A 13,322-nucleotide genomic window follows, 5' to 3' on the forward strand; every position below is an offset into this window, starting at 1 on the left:
CAGTTTGCCCTCTAAGCCCAACGTGTAATCATTTTGTTGTGCAGTAAAATGTCTCATACAGCATCAAACAACTAAGCATTTTTAGCCGACTGGTCACCTGATAAAGTTTTACGCTGTAGCCCAAGTCAATGACGACCACATAGGCTACAAATAATTTCGGTAGAGTTTGCAATTGCAAATCTATGTGTTAAGACGAACGTTTTCTGTTGTATAGGTTTTGTTAGGCAACATAAATTAACACATTTTGGTCTCTTTATTGTCTTAATTGTATATTGATTTACTAATTGCAGCACAAGTCAAATTTCATTCAACATGTGCGTGTAATTTTTTTTTTATAATTAAGTGTTCCACGTGCGCTAAAAGTGCCCCCCCTGAGCACCTGCCCCCCAAAATGTCTGTGCACGCCACTGAGAAAAGCGCTATATAAATGTAACGTGTTCAGCTTTATTGGCCAGGTTTGCATAAACAAACAAGGAATTTGACTCCGGTTAATCCTTGCTCTCAAAATACAGCACTCACTTAACATATAAAGATTAGGAAAAACAGAGCAGTAATAACAGTATGAAGAGCAGTAGGATATGACTATGTACAAGTATAGTTACAGTTTGTACATTTGTAAATAACTAAACAGAATATGGGTGGGATAGAGTAGTGACCTCCATTCTCATCTCATCTTACAACTACACTCTCATGTCTTAAAGGTGTGCCTAAATATCTTTTACCTCAAGTATGCTGCTAATGAGGAAGTAGAATTGTTATTTAGACAAGGTCAACTTCTCCCCACTGTGGAATGTAAAAAGGGATTCTACAAGGAAAGTAATTTAAACACACCTGCCACTCAAGTTTAATTAAATTCACCAACACCGAGAAAACTGTTGTCACAGCTAATGCTTTGTCAGTGTGGATCAATCATATATGTATTTTATTCCTTTTTTAAAAATATATTTTTTTAATTGTTTGTTTGTATTACATCCATAAACATAATGAAATAACAAGTCTGTTTCTTCCTTTTCATTTTTTTATTTTAGATTCTCAATTGAAACTCAATGTTTTGATGATGAAAAAATGTCAAAATGTTACCAACGATGGAAAACAGCTGACGGGAAAGTTCAGCCGTGTCAGAACTTAATGGGACAGTATAAGATGCATTAAACTTGTGAATATTGCAGACAACACACATAATCAGACTCCAACCTACAATATCACTAAACAGGTTATAAACCAAATGTTAAACACAAGGGCATGGCACACCAAGAGTTATATTTATGGTAGATCAGGGAACAGTTTAACAATGCAATACACAGTAGCTTAAATGTTACAGATGTCAAGTAAACACAAAACCAAACCTTGTTGAATGAGTGAGAGAAAAGGGGAAGGGAAGACAGAGATAAAGAGTGTGAGAGTAGATGAGCAGGGCAGAGAAGAGAAGCCAAGCTCCTGAACACTCTCATGTGTTTGGTTTTATACACTAAAACTCATTCCTATGCATTTGCCAGTGACCAATCCCTTTGAGGCCCTAAGATAACACTATACCCTCATTAATCAAGGCCCAGAGATCACATTGGACTCATGGGCGTAGATTTAGGGTGGGACGCTAAGGACTAGTCCTAATCAAAATTTTAAGATGACAAAATTGTCCCCACCAATATTTTAGCGAACTTATTTGTGCTGCTGATCATTCCGACAGCCAGCACGACAGTACTAGAAACGTCATTTGATTGGCTGAAAAACCGAGGGGGAGGGGGAAGGGTTATCTGACACACACGCTACACGCATGGAGAGTGCCAATGCACAGGCTACTTTGCACTGGCAGTCAAGCGAGCAGGTGTGTCAACGACAACGGTAAGTTACCAGGGCTGTCTGCCAATACATACCCCATAAAAGGTCAAAGTAAAACATTTTGATATTCCCTTTGCCCTTCAGCATGTACATGTTTGCCCCTTTTTGTGGTTTGTAGATCAGCTATGCCACCCAAGAAGAAGAAAGGGGACATACAAAGCTTTTTCATTATGCAGAGTCTAAGTAGGCAAACTAGCCATACAAACTGGCAACTGGTGACCAGGCTTTCAAATTCGGATTTTACTGTGTAAAATAACATTAGCTGTTAGGATTACCCAGGATATTGTCACAGCTAAACCTAGCTTCTGTAATCTTTCAACCAAAGTTAGGAGTCATGTTGAATAGGCTATGTGCCGCACGGACAGTCGCATAGGCTATAGCACAGAATAGAAGACACTGGGTTGCCAATCTTGCAGTGTATTTGTGAATGTAGCCTGCACAATGCAAAGAAATAAAAGATAAACTAGGTGCATTTCCATAGAAATTAACATTGCGAGACACCAGATATTTCTTCTATGATCTCATCCCATAAAGCTTTTCTTTGACTTTTTGAGTTTTTTGAACATTTATTTGATCTAATGACATAGCAAACATGATGAATTGAATCCACATATCCTTGCACTTGCGAAAACTATTTTTCACTAGCCTAAAACAATGAGGTGGCAAAAACAATGACTTCAGACTTGACTTGCGACTCCTCAAAAGATTGACTCGTCGGACTTCGAAGCTTCAGACTCCTGAACAAACTGTATTTCATGAAATTATTATTTTTTTTATCTAAATGTATTCATGTATTTTTATTTTATTGCTACATACAGAATACTTTGGAAAACGTATAACGAGCGGCATGGCCCCTTGCCATAATGTGCAACGTAATCAATAGGCCAAAATCATAATTGTGTATCTGTGCCGAATTTCGTAATTCAAGTCCAGTGCAGAACTGAATAAGAAAATCATAAGGCTATGTATCTTGAAGTTCCAGTATGTGAGAAACTTGACGTGCCTTAATATCTCCAACCTCAAGTATGCAGCTAATAAGGAAATATAATTGTTATTTAATTAAACAAGGTGAACTTCTCCCCACTGTGGAATGCAGATAAGGATGCTACAAGGAAGGGAATTCAAACACACTCAACACCTTACTATCTCTTGATGTCATTGTGGTTCATTGAGATATCTGACATTTTTTCTGTTAAAGATTGGCATGCGACAATAGGACATTGTTGCCTTTGTTATGTGAAGTTACACATGTAAACTTGCTCATCTTTACTTGCGTATGACTTCACACCAGTGCTTCAGGGCAGCCGTGGCCTACTGGTTAGCTCTTCGGACTTGTAACCGGAGGGTTGCCGGTTTGAACTCCGACCAGTAGGCATGGCTGAAGTGCCCTTGAGCAAGGCACCTAACCCCTCACTGCTCCCCGAGCGCCACTGTTGTTGCAGGCAGCTCACTGCGCCGGGATTAATATGTGCTATTTGCTCACTGTGTGTTCACTGTGTGCTGAGTGTGTTTCACGGATTGGGATAAATGCAGAGACCAAATTTCCCTCACGGGATCAAAAGAGTATATACAGTATACTTATACTTATACTTACTTATACTTCAGACCAGAGCTGATGCTTCAGCAATAGCCGTCACTGAAAAGCTGTGAGTGTCGTTGAACACAGCTGTTCTCACATTAGCTGATTGCGATAAACATAAACCATTGTTGCCTAATTACCAATTATTCATTACACCTGTGTGTAGTATCTACTTTTTTAGTGTTTTTCACATATAGTATTTTGCAGTATTTTTAAAATACAAAAATACACACCAATAAAGTATTTTGATACAAAATACAGAGCCATTTCCTTCAACCCAATAAAATACAAATGACAAAATACTATTTTGTATTTGAAATACATATTACATGTTTCAGAAATACTACCCATCCCTGAAACCAGGCAGATTACATCTTTATAGTTGGCCATATGATGACATACTTAGGTTAATACTGTATTTCACAAACTTTGGTTTAAAATGGCCAGCAGGCACTGTGTAGCCTATCTTGACATGTCTTTAAAGGCTACGTTTATCGGATGAAAAGAGAAGACGCCAGAAGTCTTCAAAACTGGCGATGAATTCCGTGGCGTTTTCTTTTTTTATTGGCGGGCAGGCATTCTCAGGGGAAATCACTGGATATTAGGAGTATGCTTCCAGATTTTGGTGTGATAGAACCCGTCACGCTTTCAATTTGACAGTTTAGCCAGAGAGGTAATCAAGGATCTTTGGTTTTAGCCGTTTAGGCGGGCGCAACGGATGTTCAAAACTCTAAAAGGCTTCACTTTTTCGATAAAATATTTTGTCGTCTTCCTTATGATAAAATATTTTGTTTCTTGTATCTTGTATAAACGGCCCCTAAGTTTTGGGTTACAATATACAGGTAGTGGGCTCTCTGTTGATTTTAATGAGTAGGCCTAAGCCTAAAGTTACAGCATTTCTATTACAATTGACCAGACTTCGACCTTTGGTCTGCTTTTAACAAAATTCTGGCTATGATTGTTCCTTGTATTGCATCATGAGCCATCACTGCGCCTATTGCATTCTACTGTTCCCAGTAAACAAAATAAAGTCCTGGCGACGTCCCATAAAGGTCCCCTGGCGAACGTCACCTCCTCGACATTGTGTAGGGTTCCCTTTACGTCCCGGGGACCTCTGTTCGGGAGGTCTAAAAGACGTCCACGAGACTTTGAGAGGACGTCCTGTAATGGTCACCGCGACGTTATGCGCGTGACATTTATATTTCCGCGATGGTAAAAAAAAAAAAAAAACATGAAGCGCAATTTAGTATGGTAGGCTATTACATCCTGTAAGTCTCAGCTAGGAGAGAAGGAACATGAACACGCAATAATGACTTGTTCTACAACTACACAATCAACTTCACTGACCTCATATGTTCACACATGTATGAAATCACGTCCTCCGAAGGCATTACACTAATGATGAGTAGACATGGATATTTATACAGGGCTAGGATGTGCTGCTTTCACATCTACGGTGTCATTTTCTTAATAAACTAATACGACGTTTTAATGGGCATATCCCGTAGGATATAGTTCAAAACATCATCAGAGTAGGCCTAGGCTAGCCCAAGATAAATTGTTCAAACCATATCGTTTCAAAATATTAAAAACTAATAATAGCCAAAAATACTAAATGAATCGCAATGCATGCTGGGAAGCAAAACTCAACATGAAATAAAGTACATGAAACATAACTAGAATGCATTGACGTTATATCCACTCGTTTTCTTGGACCTGTGATCAAACAGGGACAGCCTATAAATGTAAGCCTATCTTCCTGGAACATTGCAGATAAAGAAAAATGTATCGTTTTCTCTTAAAAATAATATATTCACATATATGCAGCTTGAACATATTCCAGTATAAGCACATCTATGTTAAATAAATATATTTACATCTATGTTAAATACATATATTTCCATGTATGTATCAATATATTTCAAAATATAAGTAAATATTCAATATTGGCCACTTTCTTATATTTTATGCATATAATTAAATATATTTAAATATATGACACTAAGAAGCATGATCACATGACCCTTGATGACGATTCTGATCACATGATCTATATATTTCAGACATATTTCTCTAATATAGTTCATATTCTACTATGGTTTGACATTTTCCGCATTGATCAATAAATATTTCACTATTGTGTTTACTTACAATCAACCATAGTATCAGTATAAAGAGGAAGAAACACACAACACTTCTGTTATCTTTTATTCTATTTTATTGAAAATCTTTGTTTTTGTTATGGAACCTCAGTTCTGTCACTTTGGCATTTATTGCCTGGCCCAGCAATCTGGAGTGAGTGTCTGGCCTGGAAACTGCTTCAGGATGGCCTCTGAATAAGACAGAACATATACAAATAGAACATGCAAAATATTAGTGACACAAATACAGATGCTAAAGTGCAGAAACACTGTTGTGTTACCAATGATAATGGAGATAAATACAAAGTGAGTTGGAGAGAAAGACATACAAATAAAATAAACTCACCAATTATCGTCTTAGTCCTCTCAGGGTCCAGGCATTCCCTCTAAGTGCCTCCTAAAAAATAGCACAATCAATTAGGACCTCAAATAGTTACAGTTTACTAACACAGAAAAGATATGTGATGGTAAGGCGAAAATGTGAAGCAATCCACACAGACAGCCTAACACTTTTAAATGAGACAACACAACTAATATATCATATACACAGAAGAGAGAAGCACACAGATACACACTGAAAGGAAAAGTTAGTTTCATCCTCAAATTTTTACTAAACTTGTACAACCAAGAAGCTGCTATTTCATTAAAGTTAAACATGTACATTTTAGTGTAAAAGTTCACATCTGTATGAAAACACTCTACAAACCTTGTTGAATAAAAGCCTTCAGACTCACAACCTCCTCTTGGAGAGCCATTATCGCCACCTCTTCTTTAGGTGGTTGTCAGTTCTGGGTTATCTCCCACAGCTCACACTCATAGAGAGCTCTACCAGCCTTCTCTGAAACCTGCAAGTGAACAGAATATACAGCATGAATGAGAGTGGCGTTGGTAAAGGGTATACTCGCGTAATATGTAATGTCCTGGGATATTCCCACTCATGAAGTGTCTCCGATCTGAGACTGCTATCTGAGACTGTAGGGAAGCTGTACCAACCATCATAGAACGATATGGTTGGAAAGGTATTTCAGTTCACTTTGTGTCCCCAGTAGCTTGAAGCTAATTTCTTGTCATTCAAAAGATCAAAACTACTCAAACAAATGTATAAATTCTCAGAAACAAAAGGTTATGTTCTGCATTTGAAAATAGACCTTTAACAAAAAAGTTATATTCATAAGTAAACATTAATTTTTTGATTACCTTTGGTCTATGTGATGATGAAGCATCAACATCAACATTTGTCAGTGAAGCATACTACGGGTTGGGCTTGGGTCGTCTAGGTCTCAGGTCTTCTGGTCCTTCCTCCGGTGTCCTTGATGTAGCTTTCGAGTGTTGCCTCCCTCTCTAAAATGTAAAAAAGAGGTTTCAGTGCTCAAATATACTACATGACCATACATGGTCCTTTTCAATACAATTCAACTTTTATATTTCCATAATTTAGCATGGGTATGAATGGTTTTGGAAGAATGTCAGTGCACAAAGCATGACAAAGTAGTTTGATAGTGCACAAAAACAAAACACATTACTTGCAATACCATTTCCATGAAATTAAGCACAGTACTTGTGTCTTCAATTTCTACACGTCCACTCTAATAGAGCTGCACAGTCCCGCCCACAGCCAAAATGCGGTTAGGTGCCGGATGTAAGATTCCCATTCATTTGTCCCATTGACGTTTGGAAAAATCCGTATCTAAAGAGTTTTACAGCATGTCTTAGGCTAACCAGCTACGGCATAACTCATAAGCTTACAACATATCATTTCGAGTGAAAAACGCGAGAAAATCCCAAAAAGTCAAAGGTACAAGACTGTGTACATATTTTCATTTCCGAGCGAAGGAACTACTCATCCCATAAACCACCGCGCCTCACTGAATAATATAGGCAAAATCGGCACGATTTATTTTGCCATTTCCAACTGGCGACAGCACGCAAACCCTTTCCTCCAAACCGTGATTTTCATTTAGTGATTGTGCACTTAATAGCAGTTATTTCAGGAGTAATCGTGTAAATAATAGTGTTTTGATATTGAATTTTTATATTTATCATCGTGTATTTTATATTGTGTGTGTGTGTGAAAGCGGTTAACGTTAACGGCAGTGCTTTGTAACGTTACCTGACTCATCCTATGCTGTCATCACTGCTCAGTCGGACTGATGCATGGACTGGTGCATGGTCTGCTCTTGGACCACCATATTCAGTTTATTAATTTGTCGTGAATTATTACACAAAATGTTCATTAAATGCACGAAGTATTCCTAGGTTAATGATTGATATGAATCATACAGTATGAAGGCTACAGTAGCCTAGCTAATGTTAACTAGCACTGCTAGCAGCATTAACGTTACCAACCTCCCTGCTTAACTCACCACAACTTTGTAGGTCTTGTCCCTCACGCTGGCCCTTACAAAACCCACAAACTGACTCTCGGACACACAACAGTCAATAATGTGACCCGATTTAAAGTGGCTTTGGACACTCACTAAAACATAATATATTTCATACCTGTGTTGCAGCATGTAGGCTAATGTTAGCTGCATTATGTAATGACATACAATGTCGGAAATGCTAAAGGTTAGCCGGCTACCTGAAAAGTTTGAGTGTTTAAACTAACATTTACAGTGGTCTATTTGATAGTGTATTGGCCCTGACTAAGTTTGTGTGATGTATAAACCCCAATCCTTGTTGATACAAGTACCAATATTCGTCAAGAAAGTTTTTAATCACATTAAGATTTTTGCCATAGGCAGTAAAAGACTCCGCCATCTTTGTCAATATTTTTTAGCTGAAAAGTTTCAAACTATGACCATAACGGCCTTTCCACCAATCAGAGGCATCACTGTGGGATTGTGGGATTGTTCAGGATTGTGGGTAATGAAGTACTTATCCAAGAGATCGCGAATAAAAGGCATTTATCTCAAAACAAGGTTAGTGCCCCATGAACTCTTGGTGTCTATAGGAGCATATACAATCGCTTAGTACAGCCGTAGCTGGTTTTAAGTCTACCACGTGCAGTTTTTATAAGTTTTTATGAAAAAGTTCATAAGTTTTTATGGCTTATACCGCAATTGTCAATGGAGAAATTGCATTGAATTTTTACATCCGGCATCGGCTGTGGGCGGGACTGTGCAGCTCTATACTCTCCAGCACATACCACATTACATCCTATCTAAAAAAGATATTTTTAAAAGCTAATGTTAGCTCTAAGTGTTGTCCATGATGCAACAATAGCAGCTAGCTAGCTAAACCACAGTACATAGAATGTCTACACCTTAGTAGGGCTGCACGATATTAGGAAAACATGTGATAACATTATTGAGTCCTGCGATAACGATATAACTTGCGATTTGTAATAAAAAAAAATAAAATAAAAAAAATCTCCATTCTACTTGCTGCTAGCATAGACTGTAGGGTTGGGGAAATAAATGCCCAGGTAAAAAAGTATGCTTACACTTTTTGTACTTTATGTGAAGTATGTTTAATGTGTACTTTTAGAAAGTATACTTCAAAGTAGATGTTATTAAGTTCAACTTTAGTGTACTAAAATTAAATATACTTATTGTGCAATATTCAAAGTGTTTTTGTAATGTACTTTTTAAAAGTGTACTTTGTTGTTAGTGTATTTTAAATGGTGAAGAAGTGTATTTAGTTTAAGTGTATTAAACTGCTAATACTTAGAGTTGTAATATAGTGAACTTATGAAAGTATATTTTTTGGTAGGCCTAATACATTGTTTGTATAGTTTCATAGTCATAGTATTAAGTTCAACTTCAGTGTACTAAAATTAAATATACTTATTGTGCAATATTCAAAGTGTTTTTGTAATGTACTTTTTAAAAGTGTACTTTGTTGTTAGTGTATTTTAAATGGTGAAGAAGTGTATTTAGTTTAAGTGTATTAAATTGCTAATACTTAGAGTTGTAATAAAGTGTACTTATGGAAAGTATATTTTTTTGGTAGGCCTAATACATTGTTTGTATAGTTTCATAGTCATCTCACCTTTAATAAAATACTAATGTGTGTAGCTTTTAGGCCTGATATGTCAGCCGCATGGATGGCAATGTGCAATAACCTAGCCTAGACACACTGATCTATCAGTTTTGGTCATCAAATAATATTTTTTCTTTTGTTGATTTTGTGTCTTAGTAAGGTAGTAGCCTATTTTGTTTGTGATGTAGTAGAGGTTGTGAGAGGATGAATGTGGCATTTTGTTAAATTTATAGGCAACACAGTTAAATGTATAGGCAGTCCAGTTGACCAATAACATGGCTGTTTGAATTTGAAATGGAGTGGGCGGATCTGTGCAGCTTTCGAGCATAACGTGGTGTGAGCAAACATTAACGTTATTTTATACAGTCTATGCTTGTAACTTTGTTTGCAAGACAGATGGACTGTAGAGACCAGAAAATGCATACGTATAAGGTTACAGGTTTGTCCAAATTAAAGATACCATAAATTCTAGTCATGCCAGAGACGTTGGTCCTACAGAGCCAGAAGGACTCGTCAAATGAGATAACAAGGGCTGAAGCCAGTTGGATCTAAAGTGCCAAGTTATTCGTTATCAGGTGAGTCCCATAGCATATTGTTAAATGATTCTGATGTAGCTTACTCTTTATGACCTTCGGTAGTCTTTGGAGAAGTTAATTTGATGGCTTAGCAATCTTTCAAGAGTTTGTTTTTATCCTTGCTAGTACAAGCTAGCAATGCCAGATCACGTTAGCTAATTTAGCTAACGTTAACGTCATGAACGTCGACCAGATCCCTATCAAGAAGAAAACTACATTAGCCTGCTTTGTGTTTGTGGGATTATTGACAAGCGTTGGCTAGCACTAACGTTAGACAAACTATGATGGAAGAAAGTGTGTTCTTTATTAAGCAACGTTTGCCTAAAGTTCACCAATGTTCTTTAATATTATGTGTGGTGTACTGTAGGCTAAGTTAACTCACAGAAAGGAGGATGGTGCTAGGCTAGTCACACTTCACATTCATTAGGCATGCTAATGACATTGTAGCTGTTTTTTTCTTTAATCGTGGAGACATCTTTTAAAATGAGTCTACAGGACAAATTACATGCATTTTATTAAGTAGAACGTTTTTTTCCACCATTGATATTAGAGGGGGAATTAAACCTGGTGTTCTACTAAGTTAGTGCTATGAAGCTTAGGCTACATGATTGATATTATGCCTTGGTTTATGCGATAGATTTAGATTTTTTAAATTATTTGTGTTTAACAGAGCATTCAAGTTCATTTCATGGTAGTGTTTGTAATTTACCTAGTTCTGTAGCCTAACTATGTTTTTACAGGTGTTCCTGGACAGTTTTGAAACCGAGATGTCTGAACGCCTCAAATAATCAGCAGTAAAGGTAAATATTTTCTTTATCCAGGACCTTGTCCCATTACTCTTAAAGCATAACTCAAGCCAAAATGCAACCTAGGGTCTTTCTGTGAATGTACCTGAGTTAGGGTGACCAGATTTGTCGGAACTAAAACCGGGACACTTTGTGCGTGACCGTGTTTAACGTGAACATGCGGCAGCTCAGGCAGAAACAGACATTTTTTCTTTAAGCCCAAACGTTCTAGGGGGTGCGGTGGGGTGTCGTCCCCGAGATAATTAAATATCGTTATGTAAACGCACAAGTTTTGCGCAACTTTCAGTCAGAGAAAAAGGTCCTGTACTATGCCTAAACACGAGTGCAAAGTCATTTGTTTATCTCCTAAACAATGCTCACCCGTTATCCAGACATGCATGAAAACATTTAACTCATTTTGAGAATGATGACTTTCTCTTCAACATTGTCGTAGCGTAGCCTAGCCTAACCATTAAAACGAGGCAGATATGAAGAGGTATTGCAACAATGTTTACGGATACATTGTAACGTTGGTTTGCAAAGATTATGCAGACTGCTACGACTGACACACGCACGCACACACACATTATCGAAATCATACGCCTGACGCTTTAGAATAGTCTTTCTACATGGGTTTAGTTAATGATCGGGCTATAATAAGATCATGTCGGCTATGTAATCTCTGACAACCGGGACACTTTAATAGTAGTTGGTGTAAACCGGGACATTTTAGCGTCCCGACAGGCTTTTGTCGGGACTCGGGACACGCATCTCAGAATCGGGACTGTCCCGGTTAAACCGGGACGTCTGGTCACCTTAACCTGAGTCAAACTTTCGTTTGAAAGCATAATTTAGTCAGAAGCGCCACCATTAAGCTTGACTGTATTGTCGTTTCTGGGTCAAATGCCATTTTGAATGGGAGTCGTAGGGGCAGAACTATTTTGATACATGATAATTTTGATTCATGCATCAAAATAGTAGGCTAGTGCCCCTACGACTCCCATTTAAAATGCCATTTGACCCGATCTGATATCTGGGGTGTATTGGAAACAAAGGAATCTAAGGTAATCAAATGCAGAAAACGGGGTGGTTGCACTCATATCGGTGCCAAGGTGCACAACACTTTAAGGAAAGACTACCTGGCCAGGTCTACCCATACCAGGATGGCAAACAGATGGTGTCAATACCAATTTGACCCATAAAAAGTAAATGTCAAATAGGTACAGATAATCTGTATTAATCTCATCATTGCCAATGGATTTCTGTGTAAAATATTGTTTATCTTGTAAAATGTTGTCCATCTTCTTTCTGTTCACAGACAACAGAGACAAATTCTCTAATACCAAGGTCAATGCATTTGACTGCTGTCCAGCCCCGGGTTGCTACCGAAAACTTTATGCATCTTGGACTGGAAGATGGTGTGCTAGTAAGGAAGCTAGCTACCACAGCTTTTGCCACCACATCTCAGTGTTGGGAAGGAAGTTCACTCACTGCACAACTCTACCAGCTGTACCTTTCCTCCTCAGCCATGATCCGTAACCACCATGGTTTTCTTTCTGGGCCAGAAGACTTTGCAAACAAATAAGCAATAAATGATCATGCATTACAAATTTAGCCATGTTAGACTGTTAAGTTGTTGGCTTGGAGGCTGGGTGTCCAGTAAACAATTTCAAGCTTAGAGGGCAAATTCTCTCACCTAGGAGGGTAAACAACTTTTGTTTTTCATGAAATCTGCATTTTGAATTGATGGTCTACCAATGAGGCTGTAGAGTATCGCGACACAATAGTGGCAAAAAGCACTTGCATGATGAAACATGCATTCAGGTGTATATTATATATTATTTCACACACATAGATATTAAATGTGTGCGCGCAAATTCTCTCTGCGCGTGCGCACTCAGAGGAAACTGCTCCCCAAGCATGGAAGAAAATGCTGCAAGCGAGGAGGAATCTGACCAGCGCTCCAAACAGCCACTCGAAAAATCTATGCATGTGAAATAATATAATGCGCCCCAATGCATGTTTTATCGTGATACCACATCCAACTTGAAAAGATATGCTCAAAGAGATCCATAACTTTCAGAAAAATGTTTTACTTTTGTTATGGATGAATATTATATTTTGTTTTCATTCATGTCAATAAAATGTTTTTCTCATAATCAAAGTGTAATTTGTCATGTAACAGAATAGGTAGGAGAGTACTAATAGTACAATTTTAAATCACACTAATATTATACTTAAATTGCATGCCTTTATAATGCTTAAAGTATCTTAAGACTATACTTTTATTAACATAACTGCAAACTTTCAAGGCACTTATTGTAGTCAGGAAGTACATTTGAAGTTAATTTAAAATATTACAGAAGCATGCCAAATGAATAGAAATGAGGATGATAAGAGTGTATTCAAAATACACTAC

At 37.6% G+C, this 13,322-nt stretch overlaps 2 long non-coding RNA genes across 2 annotated transcripts; one reads left to right on the forward strand and one right to left on the reverse strand.

Annotated features, from left to right (window-relative positions):
* Nucleotides 1-5,628: 5,628 nt before the first annotated feature.
* On the reverse strand, nt 5,629-6,872 carry LOC125297139. The gene is made up of 4 exons (XR_007193946.1): nt 6,757-6,872; nt 6,266-6,404; nt 5,906-5,956; nt 5,629-5,750 (listed from the first exon to the last, which is right to left on the reverse strand). It is a non-coding gene; the product is annotated as an uncharacterized LOC125297139 (long non-coding RNA).
* Nucleotides 6,873-9,978: 3,106 nt separating this feature from the next.
* On the forward strand, nt 9,979-12,539 carry LOC125297141. Its single transcript, XR_007193949.1, has 3 exons — nt 9,979-10,118; nt 10,859-10,918; nt 12,222-12,539. It is a non-coding gene; the product is annotated as an uncharacterized LOC125297141 (long non-coding RNA).
* Nucleotides 12,540-13,322: the final 783 nt, after the last annotated feature.

The sequence above is a fragment of the Alosa alosa genome, chromosome 7, assembly GCF_017589495.1.
Source record: "Alosa alosa isolate M-15738 ecotype Scorff River chromosome 7, AALO_Geno_1.1, whole genome shotgun sequence".
Lineage (NCBI taxonomy): Eukaryota > Metazoa > Chordata > Actinopteri > Clupeiformes > Clupeidae > Alosa > Alosa alosa.